This window comes from Rhinoderma darwinii, chromosome 5 (assembly GCF_050947455.1).
Source record: "Rhinoderma darwinii isolate aRhiDar2 chromosome 5, aRhiDar2.hap1, whole genome shotgun sequence".
NCBI lineage: Eukaryota > Metazoa > Chordata > Amphibia > Anura > Rhinodermatidae > Rhinoderma > Rhinoderma darwinii.
Window position 1 is genome coordinate 212473798 of NC_134691.1, and position 20252 is coordinate 212494049.

At 45.8% G+C, this 20252-nt stretch overlaps 1 non-coding gene and 1 pseudogene across 1 annotated transcript; both read right to left on the reverse strand.

The window, feature by feature from the left end:
• Positions 1–2776: 2776 nt before the first annotated feature.
• Positions 2777–2974, reverse strand: LOC142654434 (U2 spliceosomal RNA). The gene has a single exon (XR_012849045.1). It is a non-coding gene; the product is annotated as a U2 spliceosomal RNA (small nuclear RNA).
• Positions 2975–15548: 12574 nt separating this feature from the next.
• Positions 15549–15650, reverse strand: LOC142654560 (U2 spliceosomal RNA; annotated as a pseudogene).
• Between the last annotated feature and the right edge of the window lie 4602 nt (positions 15651–20252).

The window sequence follows — 20252 nt, forward strand, 5'->3', positions numbered from 1 at the left end:
TTCACATATGGGGAATACATTTTAATCACAACAAGTTTGGTCATTTCAAAGGCATGTTCTACTACCTGGACTCCCGCTACCACAAGTTCACCTTTTCTCCTCTCAGCTCGATCCATGGCATCACGGAGGATTCCTTCTCCCATAAAGGTAACATCAAAGATTCCTCGTTTCGGGTAGTCCTGGATAGCCAAAATCTCGTTCTTGTGGACCGCCAGTAGTTCTTCCAAGATCTTGTAGACCAAAAACTTCACGCCACGTGGACCACCTCCACCCTCTGCCACGATAAATCGGGCAGAGATAATTAGCCGGGCATACACCGGCACCGCATCAGGCTCGCCTGCCATTTCCGTGGCCAGGCCGAACCGCACAGCTATCGCTTTGCCCTATGGGGTCCTGGGACGTACCAAAGGGCTGGGGGGATTCGCAACTCGTTGCCTCGGGGCTAGGCCTACACCCAAAATAGCAGCAGGGGGGGGGGGTGAAGTCCAGGCTATAAACCTGGACGATCCCCCCAGGCCAAGGCGAGGGTACCTGGAGCACCTTCTGACTAAAAACCTCCTGCACAAGTACACTTGATCTTAGCCAAAAGGCCGAGAAGCGATAACCCGAAAGTGGCGCGCGTTGCCAGAGCCTGCCCAATACTGCTGTTCACCCCTTGCTGCGATTCAGCCTACTCCTAGGCAATTCCATGGGGCCCTGCCGGCTCACACAAGCACAGCCAGGCGGGAGGTGAATAAAGGCCGGAGAGGAAGCTAGACAGGATTTGCTTCTTTTGCTTGCACCACAATGCTGTGCAGAAAGCGGAGGAATCTATATAAAAACGCCTTCCTGGCAACGCCCAAATGCCCTCCTGCCGTGCAGACAAACGCTGGCAGCAGCAAGTGCATGCCCACAGCCACCCCTTCTCCCTTCACGCCTTGGATCAGCTGCAATCCAGTGCTGCCTGCTGAGCAGCACTGACCAACACTGCCTGTGCCCAGGCTTTTATGTCTGAGGCCCCATTATGATGTCATAAAGCTGGCTCTGGCTCCTGAGGGCTCCACTATGACTTGCGCAAAGTTCCGTCTGAACCTTATATTAGACGGTGCTGCTCAGTCAGTCACTCAGTGTTGCCTGAGAGGGCAACATTGCAACAGGTGGCCCCCGGGTTGTCTGTCTGCACAGCTAGTTGCCTCCAGGAGGCCACAAGAGGGAGACAAGGGACTGCAAAATGGAAAATAGGCATCCACCAACTTTACAGACAACTTGTTCTCCTTGCTCCTACAACCTCCATCCTTGCACAGTTTGTTATTCTTCCAGGTAACATAGTAACAAATCCAAATTGCTGGTCTCTTTGTAGGCAAGCAAGGGTTCGTTGCAACTGCAATTCTTACTAGCAAAGATTGGGAGGATTTCTCCAGCTCACCTTGTGATAGGGACTTGTATTTTTTGAATATTAGTCCAGGCGCTCGGGTCCTCGTGGCGGCACACGGAAACTTGCTATGTAGTAGAAAAAGAGTGGTTGGATCCAGCGCTGAGAAGCTTAAAAAGAAACTTTTTCCAAGTTTTATTGGTTCTTCATTAAAAGATGCATTTCAATGGCATATAAATATTAGTCCTGCAATGCTGGAATAGTGGAATAGGGTGAATAGCCTACGCGTTTCGGACGCTGTCTCCGTCCTTATTCATGGCTTAAGATGGATTGACTGACTGTGAGTGCTGGGTTTTAAATGTTCCTGAACTCATGTGTGATTTTAATTGCGTTCCAGAGACATGTGGTGCTGAAGCGCAATTCCGGACCCGCCTCCTGTTACCGAACATCCCGTTTTCTGACTTGACTGATTCCATGTTGGTAAGTATTTTGATGTTTTATTGTCGATTCTATGCAATGAAATTGTTTGGAATCATAGCATGTTTATTATGTTATATTGTTCGGTAGTATGGAGTATTGTGGGTTTTGGATATTATTAAGAAGAAACGGGAAACAGTTTTTACCGCATTGGAGTCAGTTGTGTGTATATGGTGACTGACAATAAGGTATGCAAAAAATTACAACCTTAAAACTTCTATTTAATACGATTTTAACCAGCATTATATATCTACTCAAATATAAATGCTTTTTAGCAGACCAAGTCACTCATTTATTTTCAACCCACCATCACTTGTTCGTTTTTTTGTTTTCTTTTTCTTCACTCAGTCACCATATACACACAACTGACTCCAATATTTATATGCCATTGAAACGCATCTTTTAATGAAGAACCAATAAAACTTGGAAAAAGTTTATTTTTAAGCTTCTCAGCGCTGGATCCAACCACTCTTTTTCTACTACATTGCAATTCTTACTACTTTGAAATGTAGGGAGGACACTTCATTCCATCACATCCATCTAGTGTACACAGGTAGGTCCATTGTGGCGGCTGCTTTAATGGCTGCTTGCTGTTCCTCTACTCCACTATTGCACTATTTGACTGTGGTGCTGCATCAATCAGTGGCTGGCTGGCTGGCTCAGGTGCAGCTCTTTACCTTACCTAGGAGGGCGGAGAGAAGACAAGGAAGGTGAATGAGCTGTTCCAATTTGAAATGCCAGAAACACAGACGACACAAAACAAGAGGTGGCAATCTATGAATTAATTGCATTTAATAAATGAGCTCATTATCACACATGACTGTACAAATGCATTGTCCAACAGGTGTTGAAATAATGGGATTAAAAGGGGAGATCCCTTCAGAAAGACAGAAACAATGGCAAACACAAAAAACACTTTTGGAATCTGATTTTAGTAAACACATAAGGAAAGGGTGCACCGGTCCTGGAAATACTGCAATACCAGGTCAATGCGTGGAGTGGACAGAGCAAGCTCTATTTCCATCTCCCTGTTCTAAAAATCCATTTAATATATGGTCCCCAGATAGGGGACGTATCAGATATTAAACTGATAACAATTTTTTTTTTTTTTTTTTTTTACAACCATTTCAGTTAGTTATAAGCAACTTATAATGTTTCTCAAACTTGAAAATCAAATCCACGTTGCTTCAAACTTAGCATCATTCTGGTTTGTTCTTTATTCATAGTCAATTCACATAAACAATCACAAAAAAACCAATATTACCTACATCGTACAAGGAATTTCAATTTTTTGAACTTCCATGTCCCCTCTGAATCTAAGCCACCACCATGCTGTCGATCCCACAAATATATAACGTAAAGTCTGGACAAAATCATCCTAATACACTTGTTCACAGGCACTAATTTCCTTTTAAACACTAACAGATTCCTTACATCCCACAGACTTTCCATCACACATGCCATAATTAACCACATAATTCTATCTTTCATACGACTACTTGCACCCATTCCAAACATTGCTACTTTCCAATTTACAAATTTTACCCCCGCCAGTTCTTTACATAAACCACCCACCCCTTTCCATACTTCATACGAATAGTCACAATCCCACAACATATGTCTCACACTCTCACTTGCTCCACATCCATCCCTCGGGCAAACCTCAGCCCTAATAAGATCCCTTCTTTTCTGCACTTGCCTAACAGGTAGGATATTATGCAGCGACATCCACACAATATCACGCTGTCTGTTTGACATACCACTTTTGTGGGTAGCAAAAGGGAAAACAACTGCACAAAAAAGTTAAATTGGTAATATAACAGCTTTAACTCTCAGAATTTTTCCCGTCAGTGTCAAACTTCTCAGGCTCCAAAAGTTCAGCTTTCGTTCTATTCTCATACCACATTCATCCCAACTTTCAGTCCCTCTCAAATCCTCATTAAAGTGCACACCCAATATTTTAATAGCATCCATCTCACAATTAACCCCATCCATCCTCACACTCCTGTCACCAAAACACTTAAAACTACATTTACCCCAATTCACTTTAAACGCAGACGCACTACAAAACAAACTCAACAACAATCTCGCTCTATTTATCTCCGCCTCTCTTTCACTAACAATCACCACATCGTCCATATAACCCAAAACTTTCACAAATTTTCCATTACTCCCAGGAATTAATAACCCCCTCATAAATTTTTCCCTTCTAACCATACACAACAATACTTCAATCGCACTAATGAACAGGACAGGGGACATAGGACAACCCTGCCTGACACCTGACCTTATCCCCACTTTTCCACTCAGCAACCCATTTACGAGAAACTCACTTGTTACGTTCCTATACAAACCTTTCACTGCATACACAAACTTTCTCGGAAACCCCATTTTACACAGCACACTAAACATAAACACATGCGATACCCTATCAAACGCCTTTTCAAAATCCACAGATAGGACCATACATTTCTGCTTTCTATCCATACAGTCCCCAATCATATCCCTTAGTAACAACAAATTATCAGTCATACTTCTACCAGGCACTGCACACACTTGATCTTCATTCACCACTTCACCAACAACCTCACGCATCCTATTAGCCAATACTTTACTAAAACACTTATAATCAGAAGCCAACAAAGTAATTGGCCTCCAGTTTGCCAAGTTTTTCTTCTCACCTTTTTTATATATCAGCACAACCACACCTTCTTTCATAGATTCGCTCTGGACACCATGCTTCCACATATACTGACATACCTCAAGCAAATCCCCACCCATTATATCCCACATCCTCACATATAATTCAATTGGGATCCCATCCTTCCCAGGTGTTTTATTTTTACTTGCACTCATCACCACATTTCTCACTTCATCCATGGTAATATTACCACACAAAGACTCACGATCTTCCTCTCCAAGTTTATTTTCCAAACCATTCAAAACCTCATTCATCAAATCCTTATCATACCACTTCTCTCCATACAACTGGGTATAAAAACCTTCAACTTCCCTCATCACATCCTTTCCAGAAACACACTCACCCCTATCATTCAATAATTCATCCATATCATCCTTTTTACCACATATTTTTTTGGAAAAGAATCGTGTGCATTTTTCGTCTTTGTCTAAGTTTTTCACTTTTGATCTATATATAATTTTTTTCCCTTTTTCCTCTAATAAAAACCTACTTTCACTCCTTGCGTCCCTCATCAAATCACTCACATCCACACCAAGCTCGCTAAGTTTTCTTAACCATTCTATTCTAACATTCAACTCATTATATTGGTTTCTAGCATAGCTGCTTTTTTATAGCCCCATTTTTAAAAAAAAAATGTTAATATTCATTCTTCAACCAAAAAACATAGGGGACATCGCACCCACTATTATACCTATGAATGTATAACTGACACGTATTTTCATTAAATATTATAATCTTTATTAGTACATAATGAATAGCAATACATGATATCAGAAATAATGACAATGATAAAAATAAGTCGGATTCCAAAGAACAGCATCAGAGTGGTATAGATGAAATTATACCTAAGGGTATACAGAAACAACCCATCTAGAGACAAAAGATGTCAAATCATGCAAACCCCATGAAATATACAGGACATGTGTAGCTGTAAAAGACAGCAAAAAATACACAGCCCGAACAAAAAATTGTAACTATAGGTAAATAAGAAAGTGAATAGCCATATATGTATAACCCTGAATAGAGTACTAACTAGTAGAAGAAAGGCATTACACTATCGAAAATAAACCATACCTATAGACATGGTGGCAGGAGATGAACATCAGCCTAGATGTGGCACAGAAAAAAGAGCACCTCGACGCGCGTTTCGCCTGATGAAGCCGGTCCCAGGCGAAACGCGCGTCGAGGTGCTCTTTTTTCTGTGCCACATCTAGGCTGATGTTCATCTCCTGCCACCATGTCTATAGGTATGGTTTATTTTCGATAGTGTAATGCCTTTCTTCTACTAGTTAGTACTCTATTCAGGGTTATACATATATGGCTATTCACTTTCTTATTTACCTATAGTTACAATTTTTTGTTCGGGCTGTGTATTGTTTGCTGTCTTTTACAGCTACACATGTCCTGTATATTTCATGGGGTTTGCATGATTTGACATCTTTTGTCTCTAGATGGGTTGTTTCTGTATACCCTTAGGTATAATTTCATCTATACCACTCTGATGCTGTTCTTTGGAATCCGACTTATTTTTATCATTGTCATTATTTCTGATATCACGTATTGCTAATCATTATGTACTAATAAAGATTATAATATTTTATGAAAATACGTGTCAGTTATACATTCATAGGTATAATAGTGGGTGCGATGTCCCCTATGTTTTTTGGTTGTTCTGCAGTTTTTGGGGACTCCCTGTTTCTTCTGTTTTGAGGTTGTTTTTTAGGTTTAATATTCATTCTTCATCCAGTCCCACCACTCCAACACATTCCCAAAAAATTCCTGCCGCAATTTCCATCCTTTATAAGCATATATAAAAGCCTTCACAATTCTTTCATCCTCTAACAAACTTACATTTAGCTTCCATACGCCTGCACCACACACTAAACGAACATCCCCTTCAAAGGTTGCACACATACACACATGGTCAGAAAAGGTCACATCACGCTGCTGCAAACTCATACACCCCACATTTTTTGAGAAGAGCACCCGATCTATCCTTGATGTTACCCCTCCTCTATCAGACCTATAAGTGTCGGGTGGTGGCTTCCCAAATGAACCTCAGCAGCATCTATAAAAGAAAAATCTTTGATTATTTGGTACAACTTTTTACCAGATACATTCATTTTTTCCCCTTCCGTCACACAGTTAAAGTCCCCAACCCAGATCGTGGGAATCCTCCCTGGCAAAAAAAAAGACAATTTCTCTAGGAGCTCTAACCTTTCTTCTTTTTTTGTTGCTCCATATATATTAATTACCCTTACCCTCCATCCTCTGACATTAATCTCTGCCAAAATACACCTCCACCACAGTATAGCTCTCTAATTTTAAATTCCTATTCCCTAGCAAAATTCCTACATCATCATTTTTATTCATAGAGGAACCAGACCATATACATTGGCCATATGGCCACTCCTGCTTAGGCACAGGTTCTGTTATTCCACATTCCTGCAAAGCATAAATATCAGCTCCTATATTTAAAAAAAAAATCAAGGACTGCAGCCCTCCTGGGCTTAGATTTAATTTGTCGCACATTTAAGGATATGACATTACATGAAGTTTTGGTGCCCATACTTTGATTTTAGCAACCAAATATCCACAAACTGCCCATTTATATCACAGCCTTTGCCTTCTGGAGGCAGGCAATTTAAGGTGAAGAAATGAGTCCCTTGACCTTCTTCCAAAAAAGGCTCATCTAAGGATATCATGGATGAAGGATATTCAACATCTCTTCCAGGGGTTACAGGAGGTGACGCAGTCAACTTGGCCCTCTTGGCTCCCATGTCCAGAATCTCATCAGCAGGTCTGGTAACTGCAGTAAAGTCCCCTTGCTCTCCAAATTCCTCTGGGAACAGCTCAGCCAGACTCCAAGAGACAGGGGGAGTCACAGGCACATCATCCTCAATTTCACCCTCACCCTGCAGCCCAGTCTGGACATCAGTTGGGTGAGGGAGATCTTCCTCGACCGGGGCTGCCTCCATACCTGCCCCTTCCTTCACTGGTACTTCTGCTGGAGTTGCAACTCCAGAGGCATGATGGACAGTAGTTGCCTCATTTGCATATCCCATCAGCCCCGCCATCCCAGGCATCTCAGACACTGATTCTGGCTGCATCTGCATATGATTTTTTTCGCAGAGGGCAGTCTTTGAAGGCGTGACCTTCCACTTCACACAGGTTACAGAAAATGCGATTAACACATTCCTTTGCTGCATGCCCCTCCTGATTGCACTTGGAGCACCTGCCCGTTTTCTGACACCCTTCTTTTATATGGCCAAAAACCTTGCAGTTTCTACAAAAGGGTGGACACCTGGGAAAGAACAAATATCCCCTATCTCTTCCAATGGAGAAATTTGAAGAAGGGAAATGAAAACCTCCTGGTACCTCGATACTTTGGCGAAAACGGACACAAAATTTATATTTCCCGGTCCATAGCAATTCAGAATTCAGGATTTTGTTCTCATATTTGACATAGGCACAATGTCTGGACAAAAAGGCCACAATATCCTGCAGTGGTACATGTGCATTATACAAAAAAAACACCAAGAAGACTTCTCCTTCATCATAGAGTAAGACAAAAGAGAGTCCAGCAAACTCAGGGTTATTGACATTGTCCATCAAGTTATAATGCAGAGTATGGCAAGCAGGTAAATCCGTCAAGATCAAAGTATAATGACCAACCTTGTGCTCCTGCAGACAGAGAATCTTCGTCCGTTTCACCTTCAAAATTCCGAAGATAACATTGCGCACCAAATATCGCATGTCCAGGGTTATCTCCAATCCGGCATCCACTTCAATACAAACTCCATATTTGACCCGCGTTTCCCCGGCCATAGCATGGCGCACAATTACGCCCATTGTCGATCGCCTTCCTGACACTGGCTGTCTCCCTATAGCAACAAGCAGCTTAAGCCCCAAAGGGTGATGCTGCAGAGCCGAGAGTTCAGCACTGGACGCCTCTGGTTGATTGAAAAATACTTTATTGACAATCAATCGTCATCATACAAACATTACTGCGACGCAGCGCAAGCCATGAAGCAGCAAATAATAAATAATAACAGTCGTCAAACATAACATGACAGTATAATACACAGTACAGTACTATGCTATACATTACACCACATGCTACACTAACATTCTTGCATTCACTAAAGCCAAACAACAAAGCATTACAGACAAGTGATGGGATAGGGGAGTGGGTAGGAGGGGGTAGGGGAAGGTGGGGAATCACAGGCCCGAAGCTTTATTGAAAGACAACACACAAGAAGGGAGAGTGGGGGGAAAGGGAGTATCAGTCCTCTTCCTCATCGATGTCCGGGCTGTCCCAGGTGGAATAGTCTCTGAGCAGGCTGTGGATCAGCCTGCGGCAGTCCTGGACGGACACACTCTCTCTCCGCAAAATCAGACGATTCCTGGCAAACCATATAGCGTCCTTAAAACAGTTCATAAGGCGCCAGGCCTCCTGATTGCTCCACCCGTGTTACTCCCAGGAAATAGTCCATAAAGTACCGAGCAGTACGACAGTCTGTTCCTGGGAACTGAGTCCTTGAGTTCATGTTCCAAGGCTTTCAACAGACCCTGTGCAAAGGGGCACTGCCAGAAAGTGTGCAAAGATGTTTCCTCCGGGAAGGGGCACCTGGGGCAGTATCGGGTCTTGCAGAGGTTGCGGGCATGCATGAATGACCTAAGAGGCAGTCCTCCCTGGATGTCCATCCATGAAATGTCCTTGTGCCCGTTGGTCAACCTGCCAGATGACACGTTAGTCCAAACAGTCTCCAACGTGTCGGCATGAAGCCCTGGAACAGACTCCAGTGAGTCCTTTGCTCTGATGTGCTTGTGGATCGTCTTAGGTTTCCACAAGTCGGGCTTAAGACCCTCCAGCTGATGCTCCCTCACAAACCGGACAACATCTCCGTAGAACCAGGGAGCGTGCCAGTTGTAAGGGAAGGAGCTGTCCCACTTGTCCCAGCCAAAACCTCGCCACAGGGGAAGGAGGAAGTAGCGGGACATGGCCTTGCCCGCAGAGCCGTTTGCTGTCCTCAGAGTCCTACGAACACAGTCACATACAAAAGCGATCCGCAGCAGAGTGGGAATGTCGGGTATACCCTTCCCACCTTTACGGGGCTCCTTGTACATAACAGTCTACTTTACTCTGTCCATTTTCGAGGCCCAGATGAAGCGAAACACAGTCCTTGTAATGGCCCTCGAGACAGTGGCAAGAGGGGGCCATGCCTGTGCAGTGTATTGTAGCACAGGCAAGACTTCGTTACGCAGGACCATTGCTTTGCCCTCAATAGTGAGTTGTCTGAGGCTCCACAGTCCGATCCTTTGGTTGACTTTGGCCAAGCCTTCTTCCCACGACTTTAGGGCTGCACCTTATTTACTGAACCAGACTCCCAGAATTTTGATGAAGTCCGGCTTGATAGTAAACGGGAAGGAGGCAGGAGAAGGCAGGTACCATTTTCCGAAGAGCATGGCTTCTGACTTCCCGCAGTTGACTTTTGCCCCTGAAGTGCGTCCGAACTCCTCGCAGGTCTGGACGAGTGCAGTCACCGAGCTCTGGTCAGCGCAGAAGACGGTCACATCGTCCATGTACAGCCAGCATTTGACCTCGAAGTGTCCTGGACCTCGTGCGGTGATCCATCTGATCTCTCCATTCTGCCGGATAGCCTCTGCGAAGAGCTCTATAACACAAACAAAAAGGAGAGGTGAAAGAGGACAGCCTTGTCTAACCCTCGACAATACAGGAAAGGGGTCAGTCTTCCAGCCGTTAACCAGCACCGAGCTGTAAATGTCACAATACATCAGGTTAACATACAAACAGAACAACCTGCCAAGCCGCAGCCTACGCAGAGCCATACCCATGAATTCGTGAGAGACCCGGTCAAAAGCCTTCTCCTGATCAAGACTGACCAGGGCCGCGTGTGTACAGCGGCTTTGCATGTAATGCACCGTGTCCCTCACCAGGGCAAGACTGTCAGCCACCCTACGGCCAGGAATGGTCAGCTCCGATGATCTGTCTGATGACAACCTTCAGTCGGTTGGCCAATACTTTGGCGAGGATCTTGTAGTCCACGTTCAGGAGAGAGATGGGACGCCAGTTTTTCAGGTCACATCTCTTCCCCCTTCCGCTTATACAAGATCGTGATCATGCCTTCTCTCAAGGACGGTGGCATTCTACCCTCCACTACCACCTCCTCATAGAGCTCCAGCAGGTCCGGACAGATCAAGTCCCCCAGCGCTACATAGAGCTCTGCTGGAAGACCATCACTGCCCGGGGTCCTGCCGGACAGGACAGGATTTAGCGGCAGGGAGCAGTTCCTCCACCGTCAGGGGTACATCCATAGCCTCCGTACCTGCAGGATCAAGATGATTAGTGATACCTGACAGGAATTTATCGGCGGCTTCGGGGGTCAGTGGTTTTCGGGGAGTAGAGGCTTCGGTAGTAGTCTGTTACGACTCCCATCACCTCCTTCTTCTCAGAATGCATGTTTCCGGTCTCATCTCGGAATTCCTTCAGGGGCGTGTGGCCAGCATGGAGTTTCCTGAAAAAGAACGAGTTACATTTCTCACCCTTCTCCAGGTTCTCCACCTTGGAACGAAAGACAATTCGCTTGGATTCCTCCTCAAAGTGCCTTTTCAGGCCCTTTTTGGCTTCCTCCAGCTCCTTCCTGACGTCCCAGCCACATTGAGGGAGGTCTTGCAGGGATCGCAGCTGACGCTGCATCTCCCTGAAGTCTCTCTTCCTCTCACACACCTGTTGACAACTTTTTGCCTCAAAGAAACAACGAAATTCTACTTTAACATATTCCCACCAGTCACAGGTTTTGTCAAAGAGAACTTTATCATTCCTCCAAACAATATACAGTGAAGGAAATAAGTATTTGATCCCTTGCTGATTTTGTAAGTTTGCCCACTGTCAAAGACATGAACAGTCTAGAATTTTTACGCTAGGTTAATTTTACCAGTGAGAGATTATATATATTTATTTGCATTGTGCACAGAGAAATAAATATTTGATCCCTTTGGCAAACAAGACTTAATACTTGGTGGCAAAACCCTTGTTGGCAAGCACAGCAGTCAGACGTTTTTTGGAGTTGATGATGAGGTTTGCACACATGTTAGATGGAATTTTGGCCTACTCCTGTTTGCAGATCATCTGTAAATCATTAAGATTTCGAGGCTGTCGCTTGGCAACTCGGATCTTCACCTCCCTCCATAAGTTTTCGATGGGATTAAGTTCTGGAGACTGGCTAGGCCACTCCATGACCTTAATGTGCTTCTTTTTGAGCCACTCCTTTGTTGCCTTGGCTGTATGTTTCGGGTCATTGTCATGCTGGAAGACCCAGCCACGAGCCATTTTTAATGTCCTGGTGGAGGGAAGGAGGTTGTCACTCAGGATTTGACGGTACATGGCTCCATCCATTCTCACATTGATGCGGTGAACATGTCCTATGCACTTAGCAGAGAAACACCCCCAAAACATAATGTTTCCACCTCCATGCTTGACAGTGGGGGCGGTGTTCTTTGGGTCATAGGCAGCATTTATCTTCCTCCAAACACGGCGAGTTGAGTTAATGCCAAAGAGCTCAATTTTATTCTCATCTGACCACAGCACCTTCTCCCAATCACTCTCAGAATCATCCAGATGTTCATTTGCAAACTTCAGATGGGCCTGTACATGTGCCTTCTTGAGCAGGGGGACCTTGCGGGCACTGCAGGATTTTAATCCATTACGGCGTAATGTGTTACCAATGGTTTTCTTGGTAACTGTGGTCCTAGCTGCCTTGAGATCATTAACAAGTTCCCCCCGTGTAGTTTTCGGCTGAGCTCTCACCTTCCTCAGGATCAAGGATACCCCACGAGGTGAGATTTTGCATGGAGCCCCAGATCGATGTAGATTGACAGTCATTTTGTATGTCTTGAATTTTCTCATTATTGCACCAACAGTTGTCTCCTTCTCACCCAGCGTCTTACTTATGGTTTTGTAGCCCACTCCAGCCTTGTGCAGGTCTATGATCTTGTCCCTGACATCCTTAGAAAGCTCTTTGGTCTTGCCCATGTTGTAGAGGTTAGAGTCAGACTGATTAATTGAGTCTATGGACAGGAGTCTTTTATACAGGTGACCATTTAAGACAGCTGTCTTTAATGCAGGCACCAAGTTGATTTGGAGCGTGTAACTGGTCTGGAGGAGGCTGAACTCTTAATGGTTGGTAGGGGATCAAATACTTATTTCTCTGTGCACAATGCAAATAAATATATATAATTCTGACTATGTGATTTTCAGTTTTTCTTTTTATAAAATCCATCTCTCACTGGTAAAATTAACCTAGCCTAAAAATTCTAGACTGTTCATGACTTTGACAGTGGGCAAATTACAAAATCAGCAAGGGATCAAATACCTATTTCCTTCACTGTAGGTGTCTTTAAGTTCCGCCAGTACCTGCTCTTTTTCCAGCAGGGCACAATTCAGCTTCCAGGAGCCAGGGCCGGGAGGAAAACCGTGGCCGATGGCACCCTGGAAGAGAATGGCCCTGTGGTCAGAGAAGAAGCAGGGGACCATGGAGTGCCCATGCTGCTTGACTGCCCGGGAGGTGAACACAAAGTCAATCCGAGAACGAAGTGAGCCATCGGGTTGGCTCCATGAATAGTTCACAGAGCCGTTCCCCATGGAGCCCACATCGTCCTGCAAGGATGCTTCGGTTACCATCTCGATAAGCAGTTTGGAACTGACATCCAGCTTGCTTGAAGTGCCGGAACTTCATCCATCCTCTTCGATGGGGCAGTTGAAGTCCCCGGCCATCACCACTACCCTAGTGGTGGCGAGCTGGGTCCGCAGGGTCTGGAATAGTTCCAGGCGCTCAGCCTTCATAGGGGGAGCATACACGTTGATGAGCCTAATCGGCTCTCCCGCCCAGGAACCGTCTACGACCAACAAACGGCCGCAGACGAGCTCCTGGACAGAGTCAACAGTAAATACGCTTCCCCCTAATCAGGATGGCAACCCCTGCAGACTTACAGTCGCCCCCACCAGACCAGTAGGACGGGCCATGGGTCCACTGCCTGGCCAGATGATGGTATGACCTGGAAGAGGGGAGAGTACATTCCTGCAGCATAAAAACATCACTCGACTGTCTGGAAAGAAAAGTTAACACCATCTGACATCTAGTCCTATCTCTAACACTCCTCACATTGAGGCCAAAGATGTTAAGTTTAGCAGCCATGGGGGAGAATAAAGAAGGTTAGTGCAAACGATACACCTTAGTTACCAGTCTGGTCGGGCGGATCCTCCTCTCTGGAGTCTGGCAGGTCCGGAAGATCCAGCAGGCTCTCTGCCAAATATTGTTCCAGGATTGAAGCCACCTGGATGTCTGTTGTGAAGTCGATGACCTCAGGTTCAGACACGAGTTCCTCCACCATCTGCTCCATTTCCTCCTGCTGCGCAAGGGAATCTTAGCAGATTTCCACAACTTTTCGCTTTGAGGAATCAGCAGCTGGGCTGTCCCTCACCTTTACCTTCCTCTGGATGGCACCTGAGGAGACAAGAGGGGGAAAATCCTCCAGGGAGAGGACTCCAGCAGCTGGAGGGGAAGATGTTAGTGCTGCTGGAGCTGGGGAGAAGGGAGGCTGGGTTGGGAGAGGTGCAGGTGACAGGACCACTGAGATGGGTGGGTAGGAGAAGGTGAGAGCCTCAGTGGGGGTGACAGGGGTTGGGGACGGGGGGGGTGGGGAGGGCCGGGCGAGGGAGGGTGGGAAGGGTAGGGCGAGGGAGGGCCGGGAGAGGGGGGGAGGGACTGTCGTCATCTTACCATCCTTCTTTTACCATCCTTCTTTTTCCCGGTCTTCTGCGCCGCTGGAGCTCTGGCTGGGGCGGGGTTCCCTCTGGCTGGAGCTTTCGCCGCTACAGTTGCCCAGGATCGATCCCTCTTCGGGCAGTCCTTGTAGGAGTGGGCTGCTTGTCCGCAGAGGTTGCACATTGTCCGTTTCGGGCAGTCTTTGGTCTCGTGTCCTGTTACCCGGCAGTTCTTGCAGGCGTCGTCCTTGCAGTCCTTCATCGAATGACCCTTCTTGCTACATCTCCTGCAGATCTGCGGCATTTCCGGGTAGTAGATGAGGCCGTAGGAGTTGCCCAGCGAGAATGACTGGGGCAGGTGCTGGAGGCAGTCTTCCGTGCTTGAATCCTTGTTGAGTCGGACGATTACCGACCACTTGCCAGTCCAGAAGCCGAGTCCGTTCAGGATGTGGGTGGGTTCCCTCACCACTGTGCAGAACCGCCTCAGGGGCGTGGTGATGTCTTTGCCGGGGGGTGGGTTTCGCATTGAGACCGTCACCCGCCTTTCCTCTCTTTGGACAGGGCAGTTGCCCACAAAGCGAGAGAAAGGGGATTCAGGCCTCGCCGCTTTCACCATCTCCCAGTACCTTCTGCAGATGTTGATCGATGCGAAGGTCACGAAGAACATCCCGGTCATGAAGGCCTGGATGCTGATGGTCTCCGGCTTAGCGAAGCCCTGGTCCAGGAGCATCTTCTGGCAGAACACTTCTTACGTCATGTCCGGCACTCTCCCGTCCACCTCCTTCAGCTTCAGGGCCACCGTCTGCTTCATCCAGGGCTCCAGGGTTGGAGCAGCCTGGTTCGGCTTCCTGGTGGCCTGTTGGCTTGAGGAGGCTTCAGGAGGAGATGTCCTGGCCTGGGTCTGCTCACCTGGTCCATCAGCCTTCTCCTTCCGGGTGGCAGGGTTGCTGGTTGAGGCCATGGCTTCTTCCAGCTGTTCCTGTCGCTTTGGGGAGGATCTTCGATAGCTCTTTCCCGAAGGGGGCGGAGCTATGCAAATCTTCTCCTTGCTGGCCGAGGTTCTTCCACGAAATTTCTTCCGAATTCTCTGTCGAAGTTCTCCTTCTTCCCGGCAGCGATCTCCCGGAGCTTCTTCCCCGATGGCGGCTTCTCCCTTCTGGATCGTCGTCTTCGCTGGTTCTTCTCCGCAGTTCGTCGCCGGCTTCGTCTGGAACGCTCTTGGATCGCTAAGCTAGTGTTAATAGCCCCCAGTGGTTCTCTGAGCTATCTATCCTTACAAGGACTGATAATAACAGATACTACACTTGATCTTAGCCAAAAGGCCGAGAAGCGATTATTATAATTATTGATAATTATTAAAATTTTTCCCTCCATGGTAAGCTTCCTCATGTTCCACATGCATATTTTTTGATTTACCTTCTGCGCCACCATGTCCCAACTGATAAAACCATTATCGCACTCACTGAAGGAGACACCTAAAATTTTAATATTATCAGACACAGGAACCGGTATATCTCTAAGAGCCATGCTTCCTATGTTTAAAATATGACTCTTGCTGAAGTTTACTTTAAAACCGGAAGCACAGTAATAAAACTCGATTTGCCTAAGGGTTCTCTGAAGCGACAGGGCGTCCCTACATAAAACCGCCACATCATCCATGTATCCCACTGCTTTGGCCTCTACGCCGCCTCCCCCGGGCAGGGGGACTCCACGGATACACTTATCGCTGCGAATTGCGCATAACAGAGGCTCCAATGCACATATAAAAAGCAGTGGGGACAAGGGACACCCCTGCTTCACCCCAGAGTTTAAAAAAACGTCCTGTGTCTTAAAACCATTCACTAAAATTTTGCTGGTACATTCTCTGTAAAAGGCTTTAATAGATAATAAAAATCCTTCAGGTATACCCATACGTTCTAAAACCTTAAAAAGATAAAAATGAGAGACACGGTCGAACGCCTTCTCAAAGTCTATGAATAAAATGGCTAATTTACCTTTTCTAGACCTCGTGTCCTCAATCACATCTTTTATTAGGTTTAAATTATCCCAGATGCTGCGGCCTGGCACCCCACACACCTGGTCAGAGTGTATAATGTGGGGTATTATGGCTTTTAATCTATTTGCACATATTTTTGCCATAAATTTATAGTCGCTTTTTAGAAGGGTTATTGGTCTTCAATACTTTAAAACTGCGATGTCACCCGTCTTATACAGCAGGGAGACCTCACCCTTCCGCCAGGACTTAGGCAGCATCTTGGAATTAAAAACATCAGAAAAAAGGTTAAAAAGATCCTCTTTTAAAATGTCATAAAATTTTACATAAAACTCACTGGGTATACCGTCCGGTCCAGGAACTTTCCCTGTTTTAAAACTCTTAACAGTTTCTAAAACCTCCTGCTCCGTCAGCTCCTGTAATAAAAAATTCTGGGAGACAGGGTCTAAAACAGTAGTAATCTCCTTCAGTGAGTCACGCATAAAATTATGATCCACAGTCTTAACATTAAAAAGGTCAGTGTAAAACTCATGAACTTTACTTAAAAGACCCTGTACATCTGACACACCTTCTATATTTTTGATAATAGCCTTTTTTTTTAAAAAGTACCTGGAGCAGGTCTCGTTCTCCTCCACATGCTGTATTTTCGAACGCAATATAATCTCTTTACCTTTCTGCTCCAGGCACTGGGCTATCTCCTTTTTCAAATTGGTGATGTCATCTTTAACGTCTATGTCATGATCTTGCATTTTGTACAGGGTCTGCAGACGGGTATTGAGAATTTAAAAAAAAGCGTATTTCTCTTTGGCTTTCGCCACGCTTTTCTTAATAAAAAAATCTTTAATTTTCTTTTTCATTTTCTCCCACCATGCACTGATGGGAGTACGTGTGTCTCTTACCCGCCTGCTTTCTTGGTAAAATTCAATAAAATCTGCTAAAACCTGTGGATCGTCTAAAAGGGAAACATTCATCTTCCAGGACTTTTTACATACAATATTATTAAGATCATGCTTTACTTTAAAAGATAAAAGCCTGTGATCTGAAAACACATTGGTTAAAACTTCACAATTAAAAGGCAGTAAATTTTCAGAACAAAAGATAAAATCAATCCTGGAGCTACAGGTGGCGTTGCTCCAGGTAACGCCGGCTTCCTCTGGACTGCTCCTGTTACATTCTTTGTATATGTCTTTTAATTTAAAATCAGTCACGATATCCTTGAGCAGTCCAGAGGTCTTATCATAGTTCCTACTCGTACTGTTGGTAAGCCGGCGTTCTCCTCTCAGGATACAATTAAAATCACCTGCGAGGATAAAAGGCTCAGATGTGTTAATAAAAAGCGGTAAAATCTCCAGCATCCTCGCTCTTTCGTTCTTTTCTGGTGATCCGTAAAAATTTAAAAACTGCCACTTTACACCATCAATAAAAGCTTTAACCATTAAAATACGTCCTGGTAAGATTTCTTGAATAAAATCAATTAAAACGTTTCCCTTAAAAAGAATGGCGACCCCTGCTGATCTGGACTCGTTGGATCCAGACCAGACGGATGGACCATACTTCCAATCCTTTTTGTAATTTTCATATCTCATTGTATGGGGAATGCCGCACTCCTGCAGGAAAAATACAGAGGCTGCCAGGCAAGATAAAAAATTGAAGAGAGCAACCCTTCTCACTTTTGACTTGGCGCCCCTCACGTTGAGGGAGATTCCCATGAGCTCAGACATCGTGGAGAGGAAAAAGCAAAATTCTGATTTTAAAATAATAGGCGTACTTAAAATCAGATTGCTCCTCCACTAGCAATACCCGAAACCTCACTTGAACTCATGGCCCCGCCCTCATCCGACTCAACTGAAAAGAGGGACGAGGCAGGAGAAGAACTACTGTCGCTGAGAGCTGAGCCAGCAACACTCACCTCATACACGGGGAGCCCAGACTCGCACAGCCTCACCTGGGTCTCTCTCGGTTGACCGAATGGGTCCATGTCTGGTGGGTCCCCCAAGGGCCCCGCCTCTCCCCCCTCGGCCCGTGAAGGCCGGTCTAGAGGGGGAGGTTGTGCGCATGGCGGGGTTTCCAATAATACAGAGGGAGCAGTGCCCGTCCTCCTCACCAGTCCAGGCGAGGAGGGGCCACATCTTTCCGCACGGACGTATCCATCTGCTCCTCCCCTGTCTCCCTCCTACTGGCACGCTCTTGCTTCCCCTTTTTACGGGGACCCACCTGTACCCAGTTTTCTCCTTCCGAGTCGGTCTCTAGAGACCCAGGATTAGGAGCAGGCCCGGCACCGCCTGAGCAACCAGCCGTCTGGGATGCCACAGATTCATCGATGGCCTGCTCCTTTTCTGCCTTCCTCTTGGCCTGCCGTTTTTCCTTGGCGCTGGGCTCCTTTTTATCCCCTGAGGTTGCTGGCTGAGAGTCACCTGTTTTGGCTTCGGCTGGCCGTACTCTTGAAGCCCAGGTACCTCTCTGCTCCTTCGCCGCAACAGCTTGTTCTCCTCCTTGAGGACGGGACTGCTCTGCTGGTGCAGCACGTGGGGGCACCTCGGGTTGCTCATCTTCTTCGCCTCGGTATCTATGTGGACAAGCATAATAAAGATGACCAGGTTTTTGACAAAAATTGCATTTTTTCCCTTCTGTACATTCTCTCATTGTGTGTTGTGTACTTCCACAGTTCCTGCAGGTGACATCGCAGTTAAAACTGGTATGTCCATAGGTACCGCAGGCCCTGCAGAAGTTTGGCATTCCTGAGAAATAGAGGTCGCCATTCACATTCCCAAGTTTAAAACGAGCAGGTGGTAGCTTCGTTTCTTGGGTGGAGGGGTCCTTTATTAGCGTAACAATAAATTTCCATTTGACGGTCCACACACCGCACTCGTTCATAACTCTCCCCAGCAGCTTAACGTTCTTGAAGTATGCAGCAAGAAACACCGCCACTTCCTGATCTTTCACGTATGGGGAATACATTTTTTTTTAAACTCATTTTATTGAAAGTACACAGTGCACAAGGTATGATAAACATAACATTTTGGGTGACATGCAAGAAACCCATTATTCCAATGTAACATAACCATACAAACAACAACATCGATCTCTGTTACACAATGAGAAAAAGAAATGGTACAACCTTTTCCGGTCTGTTATTGAGAATAACCAATACATTTATAGGAACAAAAGCAATGCAAATATATACCACTCTGTTATAAATACTTGTACAATCCAGGACTGATCTCGTCCAAACTACTATTGAACCTTCCCCCCCCCCCCAGTTGGGGCCCGCTACCCCGTCCCTACTTACTCACTTAAACCCCAAGGCTGTTTAGGGAAGACCTGAGGTCACCTACATTAAATGATGCAAGAGGCGATGAGCACCAACTACCCCACACTTCCAGAAATTTATACGGACATCCCCTATGTTTGTATACTAAATTAGCGTAGGGTATTACTGAGTTGAGCAGTGATTTCCATTGTGGAACCGTTGGGAAAAGATCTCCCATCCAACGAAGTGCAATAGCCTTTCTGGCCATGAACAGGGTCTCCCGTAAAAATATACCTTCATAGTGTGACCAGGAATTTGGTGGGAGCAGACCCAACAAACATAGTCCAGGCTCACAGGGGACTCGTTTACCTGTTACTGATGAGAGAAAGTCTGTGACCTCTCTCCAGAATTTAGATATTACCGGACAGTGCCATACCATATGGTCAAAGTCTGCCCGATCATGCTGGCACCTTTTACAGCTAGCCGAGGAAGATCTGCCCATATGCAATAGCCTGGTAGGAGTTATATAACATCTATGGATGATGTAAAGCTGCGTCATTTTATTATTAGCCGCTGGTGAAACCGCGAGGTGTGAAGACATTGCATCAAGCCAATCCCCCTCAGTCAGGTTCGGAATCAGCCCCTTCCATCTGAGTTCCACCGCACATCCCGCATGTGCTAACCTTTGAGACA